Source organism: Phyllobates terribilis, unplaced genomic scaffold (assembly GCF_046119375.1).
Source record: "Phyllobates terribilis strain yellow unplaced genomic scaffold, ASM4611937v1 Scaffold_169__1_contigs__length_4117513, whole genome shotgun sequence".
Classification (NCBI taxonomy): Eukaryota; Metazoa; Chordata; class Amphibia; order Anura; family Dendrobatidae; genus Phyllobates; species Phyllobates terribilis.
This window is the reverse complement of record NW_027362929.1, coordinates 1803420-1815720: the sequence shown is the minus strand read 5'-3', so window position 1 is coordinate 1815720 and position 12301 is coordinate 1803420. Positions and strand designations below refer to the sequence as shown.

At 45.1% G+C, this 12301-nt stretch overlaps 10 non-coding genes across 10 annotated transcripts; all 10 read left to right on the top strand.

Annotated features, from left to right (window-relative positions):
* Positions 1-116: 116 nt before the first annotated feature.
* LOC141208677 (U2 spliceosomal RNA) lies at positions 117-307 on the top strand. The gene has a single exon (XR_012278896.1). It is a non-coding gene; the product is annotated as a U2 spliceosomal RNA (small nuclear RNA).
* A 1126-nt stretch (positions 308-1433) lies between these two features.
* LOC141208676 (U2 spliceosomal RNA) lies at positions 1434-1624 on the top strand. The gene has a single exon (XR_012278895.1). It is a non-coding gene; the product is annotated as a U2 spliceosomal RNA (small nuclear RNA).
* A 1124-nt stretch (positions 1625-2748) lies between these two features.
* Positions 2749-2939, top strand: LOC141208675 (U2 spliceosomal RNA). The gene has a single exon (XR_012278894.1). It is a non-coding gene; the product is annotated as a U2 spliceosomal RNA (small nuclear RNA).
* A 1119-nt stretch (positions 2940-4058) lies between these two features.
* LOC141208673 (U2 spliceosomal RNA) lies at positions 4059-4249 on the top strand. The gene has a single exon (XR_012278892.1). It is a non-coding gene; the product is annotated as a U2 spliceosomal RNA (small nuclear RNA).
* A 1122-nt stretch (positions 4250-5371) lies between these two features.
* Positions 5372-5562, top strand: LOC141208672 (U2 spliceosomal RNA). The gene has a single exon (XR_012278891.1). It is a non-coding gene; the product is annotated as a U2 spliceosomal RNA (small nuclear RNA).
* A 1115-nt stretch (positions 5563-6677) lies between these two features.
* On the top strand, positions 6678-6868 carry LOC141210497 (U2 spliceosomal RNA). Its single transcript, XR_012280664.1, has one exon. It is a non-coding gene; the product is annotated as a U2 spliceosomal RNA (small nuclear RNA).
* A 1120-nt stretch (positions 6869-7988) lies between these two features.
* Positions 7989-8179, top strand: LOC141210350 (U2 spliceosomal RNA). The gene has a single exon (XR_012280522.1). It is a non-coding gene; the product is annotated as a U2 spliceosomal RNA (small nuclear RNA).
* Positions 8180-9301: 1122 nt separating this feature from the next.
* On the top strand, positions 9302-9492 carry LOC141208671 (U2 spliceosomal RNA). Its single transcript, XR_012278890.1, has one exon. It is a non-coding gene; the product is annotated as a U2 spliceosomal RNA (small nuclear RNA).
* Positions 9493-10612: 1120 nt separating this feature from the next.
* On the top strand, positions 10613-10803 carry LOC141208670 (U2 spliceosomal RNA). Its single transcript, XR_012278889.1, has one exon. It is a non-coding gene; the product is annotated as a U2 spliceosomal RNA (small nuclear RNA).
* Positions 10804-11924: 1121 nt separating this feature from the next.
* LOC141208669 (U2 spliceosomal RNA) lies at positions 11925-12115 on the top strand. Its single transcript, XR_012278888.1, has one exon. It is a non-coding gene; the product is annotated as a U2 spliceosomal RNA (small nuclear RNA).
* The last annotated feature ends 186 nt before the right edge of the window (positions 12116-12301 follow it).

Here is a 12301-nt window from a genome sequence, read left to right as displayed (position 1 = left end):
GTGAGGGATCTAGAGGTTGACAGCATGTCTTCTTAACGGGAGTCCAGGTGGCCATCTCCACAAATGGACTTTTCAGAATCCTTGGGTGGCACCGTAGTCGGAAACCAATTCTGGTTATCGCTTCTCGGCCTTTTGGCTAAGATCAAGTGTAGTATCTGTTCTTATCAGTTTAATATCTGATACGTCCCCTATCTGGGGACCATATATTAAATGGATTTTTAGAACAGGGAGATGGAAAAAGAGCTTGCTCTGTCCACTCCACGCATTGACCTGGTATTGCAGTATCTCCAGGACCGGTGCACCCCTTCTTTAATGCAGTTTCTAAAATCAGAAAGAATTGAATTCAATGCTTTTTGTTCATTTTGCTTGTTTGTCGGATTTTGGGATGGACTCTTTGGCTTTGCTTTTCTTCTCCTCATTGGATTTTTCATGTTAAAAGTTGCAGAAGCCAGATGACAAGCTCATTTTGGTTCAACTTCAGCAACTGTGCATTGCATTGCCATGTAATGTAATGTAATGCAATGCTATCTATCTAGCTCTCCCTCTATACTTCCTTTTGGATAAACAGACATATTAGGCAAGCATTTTGGAGCTTTCACCTAAATAACTACAGGTGGTGAGATAAGCTGCACAATATAATTGACCTTTCAGTATATTGTTGCACACACACCATCTATTTAGCAAATGCCCTTGTTATCAACAGCAGCCTTTTAAACTCACCTGAGCTAACAGGTATGTGAGCTGGTTACTCTGCTGCGCTTAAAATTTCTTTTTTGGTTTGCTACAATGCCTTTTCTGAAACGTTGTCTCCCTCTGCTGGAACACTGACTTCTTTCATTTAATGCCTGCAGACTATAAAAGAGAAACCAACCCAAAAAGTTTGGTTGATTAGTCTGTGGCATTCTTTTAAACTGTTGCTTATGGCGGTCTCTGTGAGCTTCTCAGTGACATTCAGCCATCCAGGTATCCCGCCTGCAGTAGACGGAATGTGGCAATGGAACGCTGGCTGCGCGTGTCATAATAGGCTCTGAGCCTTTATATACCTGCGCACAGCAGCAGCCACCTTCAGTCTGCTGCTGGACAGCCAGCAGCAGCAGCAGCAGGAGAGGTAATTAATCAGCAACCCTCCTGCTAAGGGTAGACAGCTGCTCGTTCCACCCTCCCCCCTCCCCCGCCTTAATTGGTTCTCCTCCCTTCCAACGGTGTTGAGGCGGGTGGGAACAGCCGGGGGTTGAGGGTACTGTGCTAAAAGAGGTGGAGTTATGCAGATCTAAAACGCGTGGATTGCAGCAGCAGCAAGCCGAAAAGTGCAGGCATGTGAGGGATCTAGAGGTTGACAGCATGTCTTCTTAACGGGAGTCCAGGTGGCCATCTCCACAAATGGACTTTTCAGAATCCTTGGGTGGCACCGTAGTCGGAAACCAATTCTGGTTATCGCTTCTCGGCCTTTTGGCTAAGATCAAGTGTAGTATCTGTTCTTATCAGTTTAATATCTGATACGTCCCCTATCTGGGGACCATATATTAAATGGATTTTTAGAACAGGGAGATGGAAAAAGAGCTTGCTCTGTCCACTCCACGCATTGACCTGGTATTGCAGTATCTCCAGGACCGGTGCACCCCTTCTTTAATGCAGTTTCTAAAATCAGAAAGAATTGAATTCAATGCTTTTTGTTCATTTTGCTTGTTTGTCGGATTTTGGGATGGACTCTTTGGCTTTGCTTTTCTTCTTCTCATTGGATTTTTCATGTTAAAAGTTGCAGAAGCCAGATGACAAGCTCATTTTGGTTCAACTTCAGCAACTGTGCATTGCATTGCCATGTAATGTAATGTAATGCAATGCTATCTATCTAGCTCTCCCTCTATACTTCCTTTTGGATAAACAGACATATTAGGCAAGCATTTTGGAGCTTTCACCTAAATAACTACAGGTGGTGAGATAAGCTGCACAATATAATTGACCTTTCAGTATATTGTTGCACACACACCATCTATTTAGCAAATGCCCTTGTTATCAACAGCAGCCTTTTAAACTCACCTGAGCTAACAGGTATGTGAGCTGGTTACTCTGCTGCGCTTAAAATTTCTTTTTTGGTTTGCTACAATGCCTTTTCTGAAACGTTGTCTCCCTCTGCTGGAACACTGACTTCTTTCATTTAATGCCTGCAGACTATAAAAGAGAAACCAACCCAAAAAGTTTGGTTGATTAGTCTGTGGCATTCTTTTAAACTGTTGCTTATGGCGGTCTCTGTGAGCTTCTCAGTGACATTCAGCCATCCAGGTATCCCGCCTGCAGTAGACGGAATGTGGCAATGGAACGCTGGCTGCGCGTGTCATAATAGGCTCTGAGCCTTTATATACCTGCGCACAGCAGCAGCCACCTTCAGTCTGCTGCTGGACAGCCAGCAGCAGCAGCAGCAGGAGAGGTAATTAATCAGCAACCCTCCTGCTAAGGGTAGACAGCTGCTCGTTCCACCCTCCCCCCCCCCGCCTTAATTGGTTCTCCTCCCTTCCAACGGTGTTGAGGCGGGTGGGAACAGCCGGGGGTTGAGGGTACTGTGCTAAAAGAGGTGGAGTTATGCAGATCTAAAACGCGTGGATTGCAGCAGCAGCAAGCCGAAAAGTGCAGGCATGTGAGGGATCTAGAGGTTGACAGCATGTCTTCTTAACGGGAGTCCAGGTGGCCATCTCCACAAATGGACTTTTCAGAATCCTTGGGTGGCACCGTAGTCGGAAACCAATTCTGGTTATCGCTTCTCGGCCTTTTGGCTAAGATCAAGTGTAGTATCTGTTCTTATCAGTTTAATATCTGATACGTCCCCTATCTGGGGACCATATATTAAATGGATTTTTAGAACAGGGAGATGGAAAAAGAGCTTGCTCTGTCCACTCCACGCATTGACCTGGTATTGCAGTATCTCCAGGACCGGTGCACCCCTTCTTTAATGCAGTTTCTAAAATCAGAAAGAATTGAATTCAATGCTTTTTGTTCATTTTGCTTGTTTGTCGGATTTTGGGATGGACTCTTTGGCTTTGCTTTTCTGCTCCTCATTGGATTTTTCATGTTAAAAGTTGCAGAAGCCAGATGACAAGCTCATTTTGGTTCAACTTCAGCAACTGTGCATTGCATTGCCATGTAATGTAATGTAATGCAATGCTATCTATCTAGCTCTCCCTCTATACTTCCTTTTGGATAAACAGACATATTAGGCAAGCATTTTGGAGCTTTCACCTAAATAACTACAGGTGGTGAGATAAGCTGCACAATATAATTGACCTTTCAGTATATTGTTGCACACACACCATCTATTTAGCAAATGCCCTTGTTATCAACAGCAGCCTTTTAAACTCACCTGAGCTAACAGGTATGTGAGCTGGTTACTCTGCTGCGCTTAAAATTTCTTTTTTGGTTTGCTACAATGCCTTTTCTGAAACGTTGTCTCCCTCTGCTGGAACACTGACTTCTTTCATTTAATGCCTGCAGACTATAAAAGAGAAACCAACCCAAAAAGTTTGGTTGATTAGTCTGTGGCATTCTTTTAAACTGTTGCTTATGGCGGTCTCTGTGAGCTTCTCAGTGACATTCAGCCATCCAGGTATCCCGCCTGCAGTAGACGGAATGTGGCAATGGAACGCTGGCTGCGCGTGTCATAATAGGCTCTGAGCCTTTATATACCTGCGCACAGCAGCAGCCACCTTCAGTCTGCTGCTGGACAGCCAGCAGCAGCAGCAGCAGGAGAGGTAATTAATCAGCAACCCTCCTGCTAAGGGTAGACAGCTGCTCGTTCCACCCCCCCCCGCCTTAATTGGTTCTCCTCCCTTCCAACGGTGTTGAGGCGGGTGGGAACAGCCGGGGGTTGAGGGTACTGTGCTAAAAGAGGTGGAGTTATGCAGATCTAAAACGCGTGGATTACAGCAGCAGCAAGCCGAAAAGTGCAGGCATGTGAGGGATCTAGAGGTTGACAGCATGTCTTCTTAACGGGAGTCCAGGTGGCCATCTCCACAAATGGACTTTTCAGAATCCTTGGGTGGCACCGTAGTCGGAAACCAATTCTGGTTATCGCTTCTCGGCCTTTTGGCTAAGATCAAGTGTAGTATCTGTTCTTATCAGTTTAATATCTGATACGTCCCCTATCTGGGGACCATATATTAAATGGATTTTTAGAACAGGGAGATGGAAAAAGAGCTTGCTCTGTCCACTCCACGCATTGACCTGGTATTGCAGTATCTCCAGGACCGGTGCACCCCTTCTTTAATGCAGTTTCTAAAATCAGAAAGAATTGAATTCAATGCTTTTTGTTCATTTTGCTTGTTTGTCGGATTTTGGGATGGACTCTTTGGCTTTGCTTTTCTTCTCCTCATTGGATTTTTCATGTTAAAAGTTGCAGAAGCCAGATGACAAGCTCATTTTGGTTCAACTTCAGCAACTGTGCATTGCATTGCCATGTAATGTAATGTAATGCAATGCTATCTATCTAGCTCTCCCTCTATACTTCCTTTTGGATAAACAGACATATTAGGCAAGCATTTTGGAGCTTTCACCTAAATAACTACAGGTGGTGAGATAAGCTGCACAATATAATTGACCTTTCAGTATATTGTTGCACACACACCATCTATTTAGCAAATGCCCTTGTTATCAACAGCAGCCTTTTAAACTCACCTGAGCTAACAGGTATGTGAGCTGGTTACTCTGCTGCGCTTAAAATTTCTTTTTTGGTTTGCTACAATGCCTTTTCTGAAACGTTGTCTCCCTCTGCTGGAACACTGACTTCTTTCATTTAATGCCTGCAGACTATAAAAGAGAAACCAACCCAAAAAGTTTGGTTGATTAGTCTGTGGCATTCTTTTAAACTGTTGCTTATGGCGGTCTCTGTGAGCTTCTCAGTGACATTCAGCCATCCAGGTATCCCGCCTGCAGTAGACGGAATGTGGCAATGGAACGCTGGCTGCGCATGTCATAATAGGCTCTGAGCCTTTATATACCTGCGCACAGCAGCAGCCACCTTCAGTCTGCTGCTGGACAGCCAGCAGCAGCAGCAGCAGGAGAGGTAATTAATCAGCAACCCTCCTGCTAAGGGTAGACAGCTGCTCGTTCCACCCCCCCCCCCCGCCTTAATTGGTTCTCCTCCCTTCCAACGGTGTTGAGGCGGGTGGGAACAGCCGGGGGTTGAGGGTACTGTGCTAAAAGAGGTGGAGTTATGCAGATCTAAAACGCGTGGATTGCAGCAGCAGCAAGCCGAAAAGTGCAGGCATGTGAGGGATCTAGAGGTTGACAGCATGTCTTCTTAACGGGAGTCCAGGTGGCCATCTCCACAAATGGACTTTTCAGAATCCTTGGGTGGCACCGTAGTCGGAAACCAATTCTGGTTATCGCTTCTCGGCCTTTTGGCTAAGATCAAGTGTAGTATCTGTTCTTATCAGTTTAATATCTGATACGTCCCCTATCTGGGGACCATATATTAAATGGATTTTTAGAACAGGGAGATGGAAAAAGAGCTTGCTCTGTCCACTCCACGCATTGACCTGGTATTGCAGTATCTCCAGGACCGGTGCACCCCTTCTTTAATGCAGTTTCTAAAATCAGAAAGAATTGAATTCAATGCTTTTTGTTCATTTTGCTTGTTTGTCGGATTTTGGGATGGACTCTTTGGCTTTGCTTTTCTTCTCCTCATTGGATTTTTCATGTTAAAAGTTGCAGAAGCCAGATGACAAGCTCATTTTGGTTCAACTTCAGCAACTGTGCATTGCATTGCCATGTAATGTAATGCAATGCTATCTATCTAGCTCTCCCTCTATACTTCCTTTTGGATAAACAGACATATTAGGCAAGCATTTTGGAGCTTTCACCTAAATAACTACAGGTGGTGAGATAAGCTGCACAATATAATTGACCTTTCAGTATATTGTTGCACACACACCATCTATTTAGCAAATGCCCTTGTTATCAACAGCAGCCTTTTAAACTCACCTGAGCTAACAGGTATGTGAGCTGGTTACTCTGCTGCGCTTAAAATTTCTTTTTTGGTTTGCTACAATGCCTTTTCTGAAACGTTGTCTCCCTCTGCTGGAACACTGACTTCTTTCATTTAATGCCTGCAGACTATAAAAGAGAAACCAACCCAAAAAGTTTGGTTGATTAGTCTGTGGCATTCTTTTAAACTGTTGCTTATGGCGGTCTCTGTGAGCTTCTCAGTGACATTCAGCCATCCAGGTATCCCGCCTGCAGTAGACGGAATGTGGCAATGGAACGCTGGCTGCGCGTGTCATAATAGGCTCTGAGCCTTTATATACCTGCGCACAGCAGCAGCCACCTTCAGTCTGCTGCTGGACAGCCAGCAGCAGCAGCAGCAGGAGAGGTAATTAATCAGCAACCCTCCTGCTAAGGGTAGACAGCTGCTCGTTCCACCCCCCCCCCGCCTTAATTGGTTCTCCTCCCTTCCAACGGTGTTGAGGCGGGTGGGAACAGCCGGGGGTTGAGGGTACTGTGCTAAAAGAGGTGGAGTTATGCAGATCTAAAACGCGTGGATTGCAGCAGCAGCAAGCCGAAAAGTGCAGGCATGTGAGGGATCTAGAGGTTGACAGCATGTCTTCTTAACGGGAGTCCAGGTGGCCATCTCCACAAATGGACTTTTCAGAATCCTTGGGTGGCACCGTAGTCGGAAACCAATTCTGGTTATCGCTACTCGGCCTTTTGGCTAAGATAAAGTGTAGTATCTGTTCTTATCAGTTTAATATCTGATACGTCCCCTATCTGGGGACCATATATTAAATGGATTTTTAGAACAGGGAGATGGAAAAAGAGCTTGCTCTGTCCACTCCACGCATTGACCTGGTATTGCAGTATCTCCAGGACCGGTGCACCCCTTCTTTAATGCAGTTTCTAAAATCAGAAAGAATTGAATTCAATGCTTTTTGTTCATTTTGCTTGTTTGTCGGATTTTGGGATGGACTCTTTGGCTTTGCTTTTCTTCTCCTCATTGGATTTTTCATGTTAAAAGTTGCAGAAGCCAGATGACAAGCTCATTTTGGTTCAACTTCAGCAACTGTGCATTGCATTGCCATGTAATGTAATGTAATGCAATGCTATCTATCTAGCTCTCCCTCTATACTTCCTTTTGGATAAACAGACATATTAGGCAAGCATTTTGGAGCTTTCACCTAAATAACTACAGGTGGTGAGATAAGCTGCACAATATAATTGACCTTTCAGTATATTGTTGCACACACACCATCTATTTAGCAAATGCCCTTGTTATCAACAGCAGCCTTTTAAACTCACCTGAGCTAACAGGTATGTGAGCTGGTTACTCTGCTGCGCTTAAAATTTCTTTTTTGGTTTGCTACAATGCCTTTTCTGAAACGTTGTCTCCCTCTGCTGGAACACTGACTTCTTTCATTTAATGCCTGCAGACTATAAAAGAGAAACCAACCCAAAAAGTTTGGTTGATTAGTCTGTGGCATTCTTTTAAACTGTTGCTTATGGCGGTCTCTGTGAGCTTCTCAGTGACATTCAGCCATCCAGGTATCCCGCCTGCAGTAGACGGAATGTGGCAATGGAACGCTGGCTGCGCGTGTCATAATAGGCTCTGAGCCTTTATATACCTGCGCACAGCAGCAGCCACCTTCAGTCTGCTGCTGGACAGCCAGCAGCAGCAGCAGCAGGAGTGGTAATTAATCAGCAACCCTCCTGCTAAGGGTAGACAGCTGCTCGTTCCACCCCCCCCCCGCCTTAATTGGTTCTCCTCCCTTCCAACGGTGTTGAGGTGGGTGGGAACAGCCGGGGGTTGAGGGTACTGTGCTAAAAGAGGTGGAGTTATGCAGATCTAAAACGCGTGGATTGCAGCAGCAGCAAGCCGAAAAGTGCAGGCATGTGAGGGATCTAGAGGTTGACAGCATGTCTTCTTAACGGGAGTCCAGGTGGCCATCTCCACAAATGGACTTTTCAGAATCCTTGGGTGGCACCGTAGTCGGAAACCAATTCTGGTTATCGCTTCTCGGCCTTTTGGCTAAGATCAAGTGTAGTATCTGTTCTTATCAGTTTAATATCTGATACGTCCCCTATCTGGGGACCATATATTAAATGGATTTTTAGAACAGGGAGATGGAAAAAGAGCTTGCTCTGTCCACTCCACGCATTGACCTGTTATTGCAGTATCTCCAGGACCGGTGCACCCCTTCTTTAATGCAGTTTCTAAAATCAGAAAGAATTGAATTCAATGCTTTTTGTTCATTTTGCTTGTTTGTCGGATTTTGGGATGGACTCTTTGGCTTTGCTTTTCTTCTCCTCATTGGATTTTTCATGTTAAAAGTTGCAGAAGCCAGATGACAAGCTCATTTTGGTTCAACTTCAGCAACTGTGCATTGCATTGCCATGTAATGTAATGTAATGCAATGCTATCTATCTAGCTCTCCCTCTATACTTCCTTTTGGATAAACAGACATATTAGGCAAGCATTTTGGAGCTTTCACCTAAATAACTACAGGTGGTGAGATAAGCTGCACAATATAATTGACCTTTCAGTATATTGTTGCACACACACCATCTATTTAGCAAATGCCCTTGTTATCAACAGCAGCCTTTTAAACTCACCTGAGCTAACAGGTATGTGAGCTGGTTACTCTGCTGCGCTTAAAATTTCTTTTTTGGTTTGCTACAATGCCTTTTCTGAAACGTTGTCTCCCTCTGCTGGAACACTGACTTCTTTCATTTAATGCCTGCAGACTATAAAAGAGAAACCAACCCAAAAAGTTTGGTTGATTAGTCTGTGGCATTCTTTTAAACTGTTGCTTATGGCGGTCTCTGTGAGCTTCTCAGTGACATTCAGCCATCCAGGTATCCCGCCTGCAGCAGACGGAATGTGGCAATGGAACGCTGGCTGCGCGTGTCATAATAGGCTCTGAGCCTTTATATACCTGCGCACAGCAGCAGCCACCTTCAGTCTGCCGCTGGACAGCCAGCAGCAGCAGCAGCAGGAGAGGTAATTAATCAGCAACCCTCCTGCTAAGGGTAGACAGCTGCTCGTTCCACCCCCCCCCCCCGCCTTAATTGGTTCTCCTCCCTTCCAACGGTGTTGAGGCGGGTGGGAACAGCCGGGGGTTGAGGGTACTGTGCTAAAAGAGGTGGAGTTATGCAGATCTAAAACGCGTGGATTGCAGCAGCAGCAAGCCGAAAAGTGCAGGCATGTGAGGGATCTAGAGGTTGACAGCATGTCTTCTTAACGGGAGTCCAGGTGGCCATCTCCACAAATGGACTTTTCAGAATCCTTGGGTGGCACCGTAGTCGGAAACCAATTCTGGTTATCGCTTCTCGGCCTTTTGGCTAAGATCAAGTGTAGTATCTGTTCTTATCAGTTTAATATCTGATACGTCCCCTATCTGGGGACCATATATTAAATGGATTTTTAGAACAGGGAGATGGAAAAAGAGCTTGCTCTGTCCACTCCACGCATTGACCTGGTATTGCAGTATCTCCAGGACCGGTGCACCCCTTCTTTAATGCAGTTTCTGAAATCAGAAAGAATTGAATTCAATGCTTTTTGTTCATTTTGCATGTTTGTCGGATTTTGGGATGGACTCTTTGGCTTTGCTTTTCTTCTCCTCATTGGATTTTTCATGTTAAAAGTTGCAGAAGCCAGATGACAAGCTCATTTTGGTTCAACTTCAGCAACTGTGCATTGCATTGCCATGTAATGTAATGTAATGCAATGCTATCTATCTAGCTCTCCCTCTCTACTTCCTTTTGGATAAACAGACATATTAGGCAAGCATTTTGAAGCTTTCACCTAAATAACTACAGGTGGTGAGATAAGCTGCACAATATAATTGACCTTTCAGTATATTGTTGCACACACACCATCTATTTAGCAAATGCCCTTGTTATCAACAGCAGCCTTTTAAACTCACCTGAGCTAACAGGTATGTGAGCTGGTTACTCTGCTGCGCTTAAAATTTCTTTTTTGGTTTGCTACAATGCCTTTTCTGAAACGTTGTCTCCCTCTGCTGGAACACTGACTTCTTTCATTTAATGCCTGCAGACTATAAAAGAGAAACCAACCCAAAAAGTTTGGTTGATTAGTCTGTGGCATTCTTTTAAACTGTTGCTTATGGCGGTCTCTGTGAGCTTCTCAGTGACATTCAGCCATCCAGGTATCCCGCCTGCAGTAGACGGAATGTGGCAATGGAACGCTGGCTGCGCGTGTCATAATAGGCTCTGAGCCTTTATATACCTGCGCACAGCAGCAGCCACCTTCAGTCTGCTGCTGGACAGCCAGCAGCAGCAGCAGCAGGAGAGGTAATTAATCAGCAACCCTCCTGCTAAGGGTAGACAGCTGCTCGTTCCACCCCCCCCCCGCCTTAATTGGTTCTCCTCCCTTCCAACGGTGTTGAGGCGGGTGGGAACAGCCGGGGGTTGAGGGTACTGTGCTAAAAGAGGTGGAGTTATGCAGATCTAAAACGCGTGGATTGCAGCAGCAGCAAGCCGAAAAGTGCAGGCATGTGAGGGATCTAGAGGTTGACAGCATGTCTTCTTAACGGGAGTCCAGGTGGCCATCTCCACAAATGGACTTTTCAGAATCCTTGGGTGGCACCGTAGTCGGAAACCAATTCTGGTTATCGCTTCTCGGCCTTTTGGCTAAGATCAAGTGTAGTATCTGTTCTTATCAGTTTAATATCTGATACGTCCCCTATCTGGGGACCATATATTAAATGGATTTTTAGAACAGGGAGATGGAAAAAGAGCTTGCTCTGTCCACTCCACGCATTGACCTGGTATTGCAGTATCTCCAGGACCGGTGCACCCCTTCTTTAATGCAGTTTCTAAAATCAGAAAGAATTGAATTCAATGCTTTTTGTTCATTTTGCTTGTTTGTCGGATTTTGGGATGGACTCTTTGGCTTTGCTTTTCTTCTCCTCATTGGATTTTTCATGTTAAAAGTTGCAGAAGCCAGATGACAAGCTCATTTTGGTTCAACTTCAGCAACTGTGCATTGCATTGCCATGTAATGTAATGTAATGCAATGCTATCTATCTAGCTCTCCCTCTATACTTCCTTTTGGATAAACAGACATATTAGGCAAGCATTTTGGAGCTTTCACCTAAATAACTACAGGTGGTGAGATAAGCTGCACAATATAATTGACCTTTCAGTATATTGTTGCACACACACCATCTATTTAGCAAATGCCCTTGTTATCAACAGCAGCCTTTTAAACTCACCTGAGCTAACAGGTATGTGAGCTGGTTACTCTGCTGCGCTTAAAATTTCTTTTTTGGTTTGCTACAATGCCTTTTCTGAAACGTTGTCTCCCTCTGCTGGAACACTGACTTCTTTCATTTAATGCCTGCAGACTATAAAAGAGAAACCAACCCAAAAAGTTTGGTTGATTAGTCTGTGGCATTCTTTTAAACTGTTGCTTATGGCGGTCTCTGTGAGCTTCTCAGTGACATTCAGCCATCCAGGTATCCCGCCTGCAGTAGACGGAATGTGGCAATGGAACGCTGGCTGCGCGTGTCATAATAGGCTCTGAGCCTTTATATACCTGCGCACAGCAGCAGCCACCTTCAGTCTGCTGCTGGACAGCCAGCAGCAGCAGCAGAAGGAGAGGTAATTAATCAGCAACCCTCCTGCTAAGGGTAGACAGCTGCTCGTTCCACCCCCCCCCCCGCCTTAATTGGTTCTCCTCCCTTCCAACGGTGTTGAGGCGGGTGGGAACAGCCGGGGGTTGAGGGTACTGTGCTAAAAGAGGTGGAGTTATGCAGATCTAAAACGCGTGGATTGCAGCAGCAGCAAGCCGAAAAGTGCAGGCATGTGAGGGATCTAGAGGTTGACAGCATGTCTTCTTAACGGGAGTCCAGGTGGCCATCTCCACAAATGGACTTTTCAGAATCCTTGGGTGGCACCGTAGTCGGAAACCAATTCTGGTTATCGCTTCTCGGCCTTTTGGCTAAGATCAAGTGTAGTATCTGTTCTTATCAGTTTAATATCTGATACGTCCCCTATCTGGGGACCATATATTAAATGGATTTTTAGAACAGGGAGATGGAAAAAGAGCTTGCTCTGTCCACTCCACGCATTGACCTGGTATTGCAGTATCTCCAGGACCGGTGCACCCCTTCTTTAATGCAGTTTCTAAAATCAGAAAGAATTGAATTCAATGCTTTTTGTTCATTTTGCTTGTTTGTCGGATTTTGGGATGGACTCTTTGGCTTTGCTTTTCTTCTCCTCATTGGATTTTTCATGTTAAAAGTTGCAGAAGCCAGATGACAAGCTCATTTTGGTTCAACTTCAGCAACTGTGCATT